Source organism: Dermacentor variabilis, chromosome 1 (genome assembly GCF_050947875.1).
Source record: "Dermacentor variabilis isolate Ectoservices chromosome 1, ASM5094787v1, whole genome shotgun sequence".
Lineage (NCBI taxonomy): Eukaryota > Metazoa > Arthropoda > Arachnida > Ixodida > Ixodidae > Dermacentor > Dermacentor variabilis.
Window position 1 is genome coordinate 97,970,907 of NC_134568.1, and position 12,328 is coordinate 97,983,234.

The following is a 12,328-nucleotide window of genomic DNA, read 5'->3' on the forward strand; positions in this document are numbered from 1 at the left end:
AGCAAGCCGATATTCAGAGCACGCCCGAACTGAATAAAATTGAGCCTGTAGCGTTAAAGGCACCAGATACTGGAGAGGAAATTCCCGATGCGGGAAAGTTAGAAGAGCTATCTGCAGATTTGCTCATCGCGCCTACGTCAGACGGACTTAATAGGTTGCTAAAAGTCAGCCGGTCGGCTTTGATAGCCGAGCAAAAGAAGGATGGCAGCCTAGAAAACATACGCTGCATTGTCAAGGAAGGTATCGCCAAGAAAAATGCTCGCTTTGTGGAAAGAGGTGGGGTCCTGTACCGGAAGTATCTAGACCGCAGGGGAGTGGAGTTCGATCAGCTGATCGTGCCTCAGTGCTACCGTCAGGATCTGTTGCGCTTGTCGCACGGGGGTTCGTGGTCCGGACACCTAGGAGTTAAGAAAACTAAGGACCGTCTCTTGCAAGAGTACTATTGGCCAGGGTGTTTTCGGGACGCAGACCATTTCGTGAGGACATGTGACACCTGTCAGCGGGTGGGCAAACCAGGGGACAAATCGAGGGCGCCGTTGAAATTGGTACCTATCATTACGGAGCCTTTTAGACGGCTCGTTATTGATACAGTGGGACCTCTGCCGGTAACAGCCACAGGGTACAGACACATTTTGACTGTGATCTGCCCAGCGACAAAGTTCCCTGAAGCAGTGCCGCTTAAAGAACTCAGCTCAGTTGAGATAGTCAATGCACTACTGTCCATATTTGCGCGAGTTGGTTTTCCTGCGGAAATCCAATCAGATCAGGGCACAGTGTTTACTAGCGCTTTGACGACAACTTTTCTCGAAAGGTGTGGGGTAAAGCTGTTACACAGCTCAGTGTACCACCCACAGTCGAATTCCGCTGAGAAGCTCCACTCCGTCATGAAGCGCGTGTTGAGAGCATTGTGTTTTGAACATGAAACTGACTGGGAGCTGTGTCTGCCTGGGGTGATGTTTGCATTACGGACTGCGCCGCATGCGGCTACGGGGTTTTCGCCAGCTGAGCTGGTGTACGGTCGCTCGCTGCGATCTCCGCTTCGCATGCTTCGAGAATCGTGGGAAGGCAGGGGCGACGACCCAGTCGTGGTGGAGTACGTGCTTAAGCTCCTCGAACGCTTAAAAAGGGCACAGGAGTTGTCAGGTGAAGCAATGGCAAAGGCCCAGCAGAGGGCCAAGGTTTATTATGATCGGACAGCCAGGGCCCGTCGTTTTGAGGTGGGCGATGAGGTCATGATATTGCGCACATCGCTAAACAACAAACTAGACGTGCAGTGGGAGGGCCCAGCACGAATTGTCCAGAAACTGTCGGACGTTAACTACGTGGTGAGCCTGCCAGGAAAGCGGAAAGCACAGCAAGTTTACCACTGTAATCTGCTCAAACCTTATAGACAAAGGGAAGCAGTGGTGTGCATGATGGTAAACGTTCCTGAAGAGCTTCCGGTCGAGCTTCCGGGACTAGGCTCAGTGACGAACAGGGAAGACACCGATCAAGTCATTAGTGACTTAATCAGTAAAGCATCGCTGTCGCCTGAGCAGAAAACCGAACTACACCAGCTCTTACAAGAGTTTCAAGGTCTGTTCTCTGAGAGGCCTGGTAGGACTTCTGTCCTTACTCATGACATAGAACTTACCTCCCCAGAGCCAGTACGATCCAAGGCGTACCGGGTGTCACCCCGCCAGAGCGATATTATGGAGGCTGAGGTAAAGAAAATGCTACAGCTCGGTGTTATTGAGGCAGGTGAGAGTGATTATACCTCCCCTTTGATTTTAGTTGAGGTACCGGGCAAGGAACCTCGTCCTTGCGTCGACAACCACAGGCTTAATTCCATCACTACGGATCAAATTTATCCGATCCCTAACATCGAGGAGCGCCTTGAGAAAGTTAGTAGCGCTCAGTTTATTTCCACCCTAGATCTTGTCAGGGGTTATTGGCAGGTTCCACTTACAGAAGAGGCTAGTAGGTATGCGGCGTTCATTTCACCAATGGGAACATTCCGTCCTAAAGTGCTGAGTTTTGGTTTGAAGAACGCGCCATACTGTTTTTCAAGCCTCATGGATAAAGTGTTGCGGGGACAGCAAGAATTCGCTTTACCGTATTTAGACGACGTAGCGATATTCTCCGCATCCTGGTCTGAGCATATGGCACACTTGCGGGCAGTATTAACCCGCCTGCGCGAAGCGGGCTTGACAGTCAAGGCTCCCAAGTGCCAGTTAGCACAGGCCGAGGTTGTCTACCTCGGTCACTTGATTGGTCAGGGTCGTCGCCGCCCCTCTGAAATAAAGGTGGCCGCTGTGCGAGACTTCCCGCAACCGCGCACGAAGACCGATATTCGGTCGTTCTTAGGTGTCGCCGGCTACTGTCAGAGGTACATCCCCAGGTACTCTGATATCGCGGCTCCCCTGACGGATGCTCTAAGAAAAACAGAGCCCCAAACAGTCGTATGGGACGAGACAAAGGAAAGAGCTTTTAGCGCCCTAAAGAGTGCCCTAACAAGCCAGCCTGTGCTACGATCGCCAGACTACACAAAAGGGTTCGTAGTTCAGTGCGATGCTAGTGAGCGAGGCATGGGCGTTGTACTGTGCCAACGGGAAAATGGAGAAGTAGAACACCCCGTCCTGTATGCTAGTCGTAAGCTGACCAGTCGTGAGCAGGCGTACAGCGCCACCGAGAAAGAGTGTGCGTGTCTCGTGTGGGCCGTTCAGAAATTGTCATGCTATCTAGCCGGCTCGAGTTTATCATTGAGACGGATCACTGCCCTCTCCAATGGCTGCAGACCATCTCTCCCAAAAATGGCCGCCTGCTGCGCTGGAGCCTCGCTTTGCAACAATATTCCTTTGAGGTGCGTTACAAAAAGGGGAGTCTCAACGGTAACGCCGATGGCTTAAGTCGAAGCCCCTAACGTAGGAATCAGCCTCAAAATTGTTTGTTACTGATGTTTTTCTTCCTGAGGCAGGATTTTTAACATATTGCTTTTGTTTAGTGTTTCAAAGTGATGATGTGCTTTCTAGTGCAATTTTCCAATTTGTGGACGCGTTCTGAGTGCTGCTAGACTACTGTAAGGAACTAGGCAGTGGTATAAAAGGGGAAAGAGCCTGGCAGGGCTTAGTGAGGGTTGTGCCGTGCTTGCTGACTGAGCCGTTGAGTTTCAGCGTAGTTCTAACGCTTGCCGGGAACGAGAACAAAAATGTGAACTCTCCCGAAGTCACTTTGCAGTGTCCTGTGCGAACCTGAACGAGAGAACGAGGCCTTCTCTGTGCGCTGCGCTCAAGAAACGTCGAGGGACGCCCGACTTCGGTTATGAGCATCATCGAGCGACATCCCTCCGGACAGCGGATGCAGTCCCCTGACCATCGGGATCTCCTTCCCCCGGCGGGGCGGTCTGTTACGTTTCGCCTACGACGCGCGGTAAAGCCGGCGCGGATGCAACGGACGCCGGGGCTTCGTTCAAAGCGGCAGACATTTTGGCCCGTTCGGCGCCGCCGCTACGCCTCCCTGCCAAGCGCGTCCAGGCATGTTCCAATGCCACGTGTCTTCATGTGTGTGTGTATGTGCATGTTGGTGCCCACGCTTGTCGAAGCGCGGCAGCCGGGGAGAGGAGCTCCCCCAACTGTGAAGCGAGGGGTCTGACCGGCGCCGGCACGACGTACGCGCCACCTTCTCTTCCCATTGTGCCCGTGCGGCGCCGGCACGACGTATGCGCCACCTTCTCTTCCCATTGTTCCCGAGCGGCACAGTCACGTGCTCGTCTATAGAGGGGTTCCTTCTTGCCCTCAACTGCGAGAGTATAAAAGCAGCTGCCCCCGGACGCCAAGAAGAGGCTCCGATTTCTTCTGTTGAGTAACGTGCACTCCCGTCTCTCTACTTCGGTCAACCTGACCGCCAACTCTTTGCGATGTTAGAATAAACAAGTTGTTTTGTTGTTACCAGTCGACTCATACTTTGCCGGGACCTTCGGATGCTTCCAGTTGTACCCCAGGCCGCCAGGCCAACGCTACCCTTGGGGCTTGCGACCCAGGTGCAACAACGGGCGTCAGCGCCGAGTTCCCAACAACTCGTGCCAGCGGTGCGATTCCAACAGCAGCAATATATATGTACAGCTCAACCCTCTATTTCATTATATATAGTAGTAAATGTTTTGGAAGAGTAGCAGTCACCAATAACAAATGGAAAGAACACAACACTTTCGTCTGTTTTATACATTTACATTATGGACGTTATTAGTGATAACTTCGGCAAAAGAGCGCAGTCCAGACTCAAACATATCCAGCAGGAGAGAAGCCTGAGAGCTCAAAATTTAACGTAGAAAACTCTTACTAGAAAAAAGCACAAGAATATGTCCCTAATAACACGGCAGCGAGGACCAGATAAAATCCCAATCCAGCGAATGAAACAGCTAGATCCAAAGAGCAAGGCACAGCTGACTAGTTCCGTAGAGTAAGTCATTTAAACTAAGAAAATCCTTATTGGGTGTTGTGAAAGTAAGGTGAACTTTATCTATAAAGCCAAAAGTCATAAGGATAACACGAGCAAATGTGGGAAGAAAGAAAAGAAGGAAGAAGGAGTGAAGAAGAAGGAGAGTCATTGTGCACGAACTCGCAGATGAAAGTTCCCTCACACATACGTTCACTCACGATCAATATTCACTCCCAAGCGCTCACCTAGTACGGTTGTCTTCAAAAAGCGCTTCCAAAAATGGTCTGTCGCAGAACATCTCGTTGAGAGTTGTAGGATAGCAATGGCAAAGAAAGTGTTTTACGGTCTCACCCCGTCCGCAACAGTTTTAAGCGGTGATGTTAGCCATTCTGATGAGGAATGAATACGCGTTCGTGAATGCGACGCCCAAACATAAGCGCCACAGTTGCTTCACGAGGGTAGAATCTGGTTTGCAGGTGAATTCCCATATGAGGGTGCAGTGAATATTATCTGGAGTTAGTAAAATGGGGCACATTCCAATGCCTAAGGTGGTGGAAAGCACGAAGAAAGGAGTAATGGTACCAGCGCTAACGTTGGCGAATGCCATTCTGTGCTTAAAATCAGAGATCCTGTCGGGGCTGGAATTAAACCAAATGTCGTTGGGTCGATTGGCATTGGGGGCCCACGGTAACCACAAATGAGGTAGTGCAGGATGACAAGGGGCTGGGCACCTATCGAAGCCAATTACTTGCAGAGCAAAATTCTCTTAGAACATAGACTCGGGAACATGCATAAAAAGAAATGAGCGGCGAGTAGATAAATTACATAAATATCTGTACCTCAAAAGCGTGTACACAGAATGGAGGAAGACGTCAAGAAAGTTGGCAACGAAGTACAGGGTAAATGAAAGTGTAAATAGACAACCAGGAGTCAACAAAAAGAAATGAGAGGAACAAGGACTAAATTGGATGCAGAGGATGGAAACGTAAACAAAAAGAGAGAGAGAGACCATGGAAAAAGGCCATGGCAAGAGAGAAATCAGGTGGGAAAATCTGTATGCTAGCACATAGGCAGATGTCTTAATTTGCTATTTGAGGCCCGATCTGGTTGCCTGAGGACAAAAACACACCGGAGAAAATATTCACAACAGGATGAGGCATGTGTCTGCTGTAGCAAAAGTCCCGCAGGAAACATCAACCTTCCGGAAACGCTGGGATACAAAGAGGATGGTAGCATTAACTAGTAAGGGTTTGGAGTATTGGTGCGAAAATAGGATGAAAGAGATTGATATAACCAGAGTCGCTGCACGCAAAGGTGACTGTACAATATAGAGATAGAAGCTTTAATGAAGAAAGGAAAGACAAAGTAGGCAAAGTTATAGACTGCGATAGATGTAGTAAAACCTTATTAGCTCTAAAAGGCTAGGTAACTACCGGTCACCACCTCGTTTCAAGAGGAGGCCTATCATCATCATCACCATCATAATCATCATCGGTTGCGGAATTTCTGCCCTACGAAATGCGACACAACGAAGGCCCCTTCCCACGCGCCGTCCAAGACGCAAGACAATGGGCACCCGGCCGCGCTGCGGGGGTCAGCTCGGGGAATAAAAGGCACCTTTCCTGACAAACGCACCGAGTTCTACGAAGTCCGTCTGACGTCGGCTCCGGACCATAAATCTCGCGCAAGGAAGTGTGTGTGTGTGTGCGTGTGCGTGTGCGTGTGTGCGTGTGCGTGTGCGTGTGTGCGTGTGTGCGTGTGTGCGTGTGCGTGTGTGTGTGTGTGTGTGTGTGTGTGTGTGTGTGTGTGTGTGTGTGTGTGTGTGTGCGTGTGTGTGTGTGTGTGTGTGTGTGTGTGTGTGTGTGTGTGTGTGTGTGTGTGTGTGTGTGTGTGTGTGTGTAAGCCGTCCCGGAGAGAGGCGGCGTGTTTACAATGACTGGACGAACGTTTCCGTCCCCTTGGAATCAAGGGCCGCTGTTGTGCGGATGCTCAACACGCTTTCTTAAGCAGTCATGTTCGACTGATACACTCTCTAGCAGTCGTGTTAGACTGACGTACTTTCTCTCGCAGTCATGCTAGACTGATGAACTGCATGTAAATACTGTAAATAAACCCATATTCCTCGTTCTCGATGAGAAGCAGTCCTCCTCTTCATCAACGTCCTCAGCGTGGATAAGTTGGACGACGGCATGGGCCAGCTACCTTCGAATTCATGCCGGACTCCAAGCTTGACAACGGGTTACGAGCGATGGGATTGAGCCCCCAATCCTGACACCGGGGATGTTGAAAGTAATGCTAGCCCTGTTCACCCGACCAAGTACATCGAGTGTGACTACCGATGCTGCCAGTATCGCTGGGATCTTTGATGTGCTTAAGCGCTTAGAGCTAGGGCAAACGAGTTTCCTTCAAGAATTACAAGCTATAAAAGAGAAACTAAATGCGATGAACGCATCTTTGGACGGTCTTCTAGGTAGAGTAGCTCTTCTCGAAAAGGATATGGGAGTTGTTAAACGAGATGAGGCTGCTTCTGTGTTGGCTCAGCCACAAGCTGTTGACGATCCAGCGCGGAACTTAGCCGAGGTCAAGACATCGCTTGATGATGCGAATAATAGATCGAGAAGGAATAACTTGGTTCTTCTGGGCTTGGGTGACTCGGCTACAGAAACATTGAGTGAATCCGAAGAAAAGGCTCGAGCATTCTTTCAAGAGCAGTTGGGTGAACTCGTTCATGCCGAAAGTATTGAACGCACTCACCGTATTGGCCAGTTCTAAGCTGATAAAAAACGTCCTATAATCATTCAGTTCTGCAACTTTAAAGACAAGAAGCGCGTCTTGTCTTTCGGAGGTAAATTGAAAGATACAGGCTTCGTGATCCAAGAGGATTTCACTCAGGCTGTGCGAGTAGCTCGGGCTAAACTTGTAAACTATGCTCGTGCCAAGAAAGTTTCTTTCAAACTTCGTTACGACAAAATGGTTTTCAACAAAAAATGCTTCGTTTATGACGTAGTTCAGGACCAAGTCATCGAACATAAACCCTAGCAAAAGGAAAGGTAACTGTGCAGTGGATTCCAACGCCACATTCTATGCGGTCCACGCACTATTAATTCCATATCTGATCTTACTATTCTTGTGAACTGCCTCAGTATGAAGAATAAAACTGATGACCTTATCACGCTCGTTTCCTCAGCTCGACCACATATAGTCATGGGTACAGAGTCATGGCTGGAATTCACAACCCTGAGATCTTTTCAGCTGATTTTGACGTTTATCGCTGTGACAGACACTCTCGGGGTGGTGGCGTATTTCTGCGTATTCACTCGAGTATCCGTTGTTCTGCTTTGGCCACACCTAAAGGCTGCGAAGAATCTGTATGGTGCAATCTTCTTCTGGAAAACAGGCAGCTCTTGACAGTTGGGTGTTTCTATCGTTCCCCTACGTGGTACGTAAGCTAGTCCAGATATATTTCTATCTCTTTCTGAATTAATGAGTGCGATACTCAATGATTTCATTACTGGAGGTGATTTTAACATGCCTGACATTACACGTGTCGACAATAAACTATTCCTTACGAACTTATACAAACTCTACATTGACTTCCGCAACCACAACCGCATTGACTTCCGCAACCGGCTAACGTTTCCAGTCGGCAATTTCTCTCTCCTTCTCCCTGTAATCCATAGCCCACTCTCTTTGACGGCGTTCTATACCGGACCCAGCCTTCATATACTTCTGGCTGTTCTAGAGCTCTGTTAGTCTGAATCATTGTGATTTGCCTCACTGCTACTGAAAGTAGTACCCAGCCTACCGACCAATACTATCTGTACTTTCTCTTCATTGTTGGGGTACTTCTTCATTTTTCTTACTCGTCACCTCTCGATTTCTACAAGAACAGATATGGTGCGTATATTTTTTTTAGAGCGCAGCCGCCCTATCCTGAGTTGAGTGTCGGCGTCCCTCGGCGTCCCTCGTAGCCTAGCGAACGAGCGAAGCGAAGGATGGAAGAGCGAACGTGGGGCGCAGCGGGAGATGAAAGACGGCAAGAACGAAGAGGGCGCGATGAGTAAAGCGGTGGAGGAGGGTGCAGCGGAAGCATGAGGAGAAAAGCGGAGGAGCAGAGTATGTCGAAAGGGTGAGGAGGAAAGCGGAGTGCCGCACTAGACATACTCAATGGCGGCGACCAGGCATGCGGCGAGCGCTATCGAAACAAAGCGCTGGCGTGGGCTGGCGCGACAAATGTCTGAAGTCATCAGCATCGTTAGTAGTACAAGGAACGTTTCTTCATTCATAATTATTAGCGCAAGTAAGATCGACGTCATAAGCGCTTTTATTCCTATCCAGTTTCCACTTCAGCGAGCCTGCGAAGGTGAAAGAAATGTCATTGACCGCACCATCGACTACATCATACCATTTCTTGGCGCTCTTTGGCCATCATTGGCCCTTGCGCCACAAAACCCCACATATGGTCGTCAAATAACTGTCCGCGTTTCTCCCACAAGAGCTGCTTTATTCAACATTTCATCGCTTGGCCAGAAAATTCCGAAAACGAAGCTTACAACGACTCCAATGCCCAACAAAGTCAACACATATAAAGTTAATTCCTCGCGTAGCCGCCAAAATTACTCCTTACCTAGAATCAACGCTGGACACCCAAATGTTAAACTAAAGGTAACCAATAGAATCGCCCTAATAATCAAGTTTTTGTGCAGATAAAGAAACGAACACTCTTAGGCATGACGCAGCTTTCATTGAAACTGAGGTGATTGCGTAATGTGAGGGGCAAACTTTTAAGGCAGTGTTCCCTCCTCTTTTTCATTCACAACGCGGCCCTCAGTTAAGTCTGAATGGAGGCGCGTACACGTTGTGATTTAATTCGCACGTGGTTACGGTTGTTCTACTTGCCGCACATACTTGCTGGTTATGAGGATCATCAGGTATAACATATAACGAGAATCCCCGACAAAAGTGCAATCTCTTAAGAGGGGGTCCAATTTTGTAACCCATGGCCAAGACACACGCACAAAAAAAAAAAGAAATGCAAAGAGCTACCATCAGTTTTAGCCGACGCAGTGTGACAGCGGAGAACTGGTAAGCCACGATGCAGTCAGAAATTCTCTACATGAAGTTTCTGCTCGACTGCAAACTTCGAGACGGAACTGCTCGATGCAGGACGTCTGGAAAAAATGGAGGGAGCATGAAAAGGGCGGAGTCCCAGACAGGCAGGAGATGAGATAGCATGACGGATGTCCGTTACAGAAATCGCCTGTGAAGGGAGCAGCGGAAATGGCACACCACACGAAAAAAAAAAAAAAGAACGCTAGCAAAGACGCAATGAGCTGGCTGGCATGCGAGACTGCGAGTGTTCTTTAGGTCACATTCGAGGACAGCCTCGTGCGAGCTGCCGAGTCTGCAGCAGCAAGCCCGCTTTTTTACTTTCCCTCCCCGCCCTCTAATGACATGTCCCCCTTTGAGGAGCAGTGGATGTGCGCGCCCATGTTCGCTTCTCTGCTGCTAAAGTTGCGGACATGCGGCGGCCGAAGCGCAGCTCCGGAAACAGCGAGGAGAAAGGCATGCGAACAAACGGTCGCCGCAGCCAGCTGCCGCCTCCCCAGCCGAACACAAAGGCGGCGGCCCCTTCGGTCGTGGAAAATTCCGCTCAGGTCCGCGTAACGACCGGACGATTACCTTTTCGACGAATGCACCGCAGGACACCTGCCACAATTGAACCCCATCCCTCAAAGTGCAACCAGTGAGGAAAAAGCAAAACAACCGTAATACGACGAAAGAAGAAAAAAAAAAAGCGCGCAGAATGACCGGCGCCAAAAAGTCCGATTGGGTGAGTGGGAGAGGTGAGCGAGAGATTGAATGAGCTACTGAATGAGTGACTCATTGAGCGAGTGAATGAGCGAGTGAGTGACTCGCAACGACCTAAGCCGGATAAGGCAGTTGAAGGAACGAGTGAACATGTGCTCACAAGCTAGTGAAAAAGACCATGTGAGTCAATTTGTGAGCCGACGCCTCATCTGAAAGTGAACGGACACGTCAGCTAATAAGGCGCTGGAGAGTGAGTCACTTGGTGAGCCACTACGTGAATGAAAGAGTGAACGATTGAGCAAGACAGCGTGCTAATGAGTCACATATTGGGCAAGATACTATATTTGTCGCGGAATACGCTTCCGCGCCGAGAGACGTGCGCAAGATTTCTGATGGTGCAATCGCGTCCGGCCGGAATGCATGCGCCCGGTGGCGCCCTCTCCCGCCGACCGCGAGGGTCACGTTAGGCACTTTCGCGGCTGGAGATGCCCTACTTCATCTATTCGCTTGGTTGGTTAATACAGTAAAGCAGCAAAAAATGTTAAGACTTACTCTGCCAACACACTCGGTAGTGTCCATATGTGCGAGAACCTGTTCTCACAGGAAGGACAATGACTACGAAGCGTATCGATCATTACGGTTTTCCTGTGCGCGCACAGGCCAGCGCGTAACGTGATTCCTTCACTAGGTAGGCGTGTCAGAGCTGTTGGTATACAAACAAATTCCAGTGGCGGTCCCAGCCGCAAGAAGCTGTCGTCGCGCCGCCTCCGTAACCGAATATCGCTCCCGATTGCAGAGGTGCTATAGAACCACGCGGTGCACTCGCTTCAGGCAGCTTCACCGCGCGTTCCGCGCTTCTCTTGCGAAAAAGAGCAGCTCGTGTGCACTCGCGTCACACGCGGCGAAAAGCCGCGATTCCGTGCTCTTCTGAGTGCTGGTGACTCGATTATCGATGCGCCGCTTGCGAAATGGACCTCCGTAAACACTGACGCCGGCGCGTCACGTCGTGCCGCGCTGGCACCGATATCGTTTGGTGTTGATTTTTCACCGTTCTAGCGCTATAAAACATCTGTACATGGTGCGCCACAGCATACACGTCACATGTATGCATACATAAATGATGGTCCAAAGATAATGCGCCAGACACTACCGCAGGGTGACTGTGTGTCCACTAGCTGTTGCACTGCGGCGGAGCAAACGCCGGCAGGGCACGGCTGCTGTTGTATCCGCGTGATCTTTCAACAGCAACAGCAATGGCAGCAATAACGACAGTGTGAGTATATACCAAAGGCGACGGCTGCCAAGAACACCTTTCAGTGGAAGTGGTATGCACTTTCTCCGAAAAGGAAGGGCTGAGCAGTGGTGGTGGACACAAGCGCTTCCGGTGGACAGGTATAGCAGTCCCCAACGCTGACGTTGCGGGAAATGAATAAACATAAGACACAATAAAAACACAGATCTTGATGCCGCATTTGTCGAGTGTATCAACAGGCGTGTGGAACGAAACAACAACGACGACAACAACAACAACAACAACAACAACAATAATAATAATAATAATAATAATAATAATAATAATAATAATAATAATAATAGTGCTTGAGGGTCCAGGCTATGGACAGTACAGATTGGACAAACTTGATGGTTAAAAAAAAGTCAGTGGCATTCTGCTCAAAAAGCAAGCGACATGACGCTTACGTAATAGTAAAACGCTGAACCTATCGCACTGTTGTCGCTTAAGCACGGAACAAACTGCGATATGCCATAATTTTCACGCGTTTAGCACTCCTAGTATGCTTCACGCAATTTCTGGTGTCTCTGGGCGCTGGTACGCAAAACTATTTCAATTCGTTTCTATTCCATTTCCTTCGTTAGCCTTCCGCAACTGGTTAAATGTTTTTGGGCCACGCCCACCTCGACTGTCTGTTACCAGACGCCACGAAAACCGTGAAGGCTCCCACCTCGAGATTACGCGTACACACTGATTATGCATGATTAGGCCAAACAAGAGAGAGAGAGAGAGAGAAAGAGAGAGAAGTAAACGTTTACGTCTGAGCTAGCGAGAGTGAGCGAGACAGATCTTCTCTCTTCGGCCTCAGGT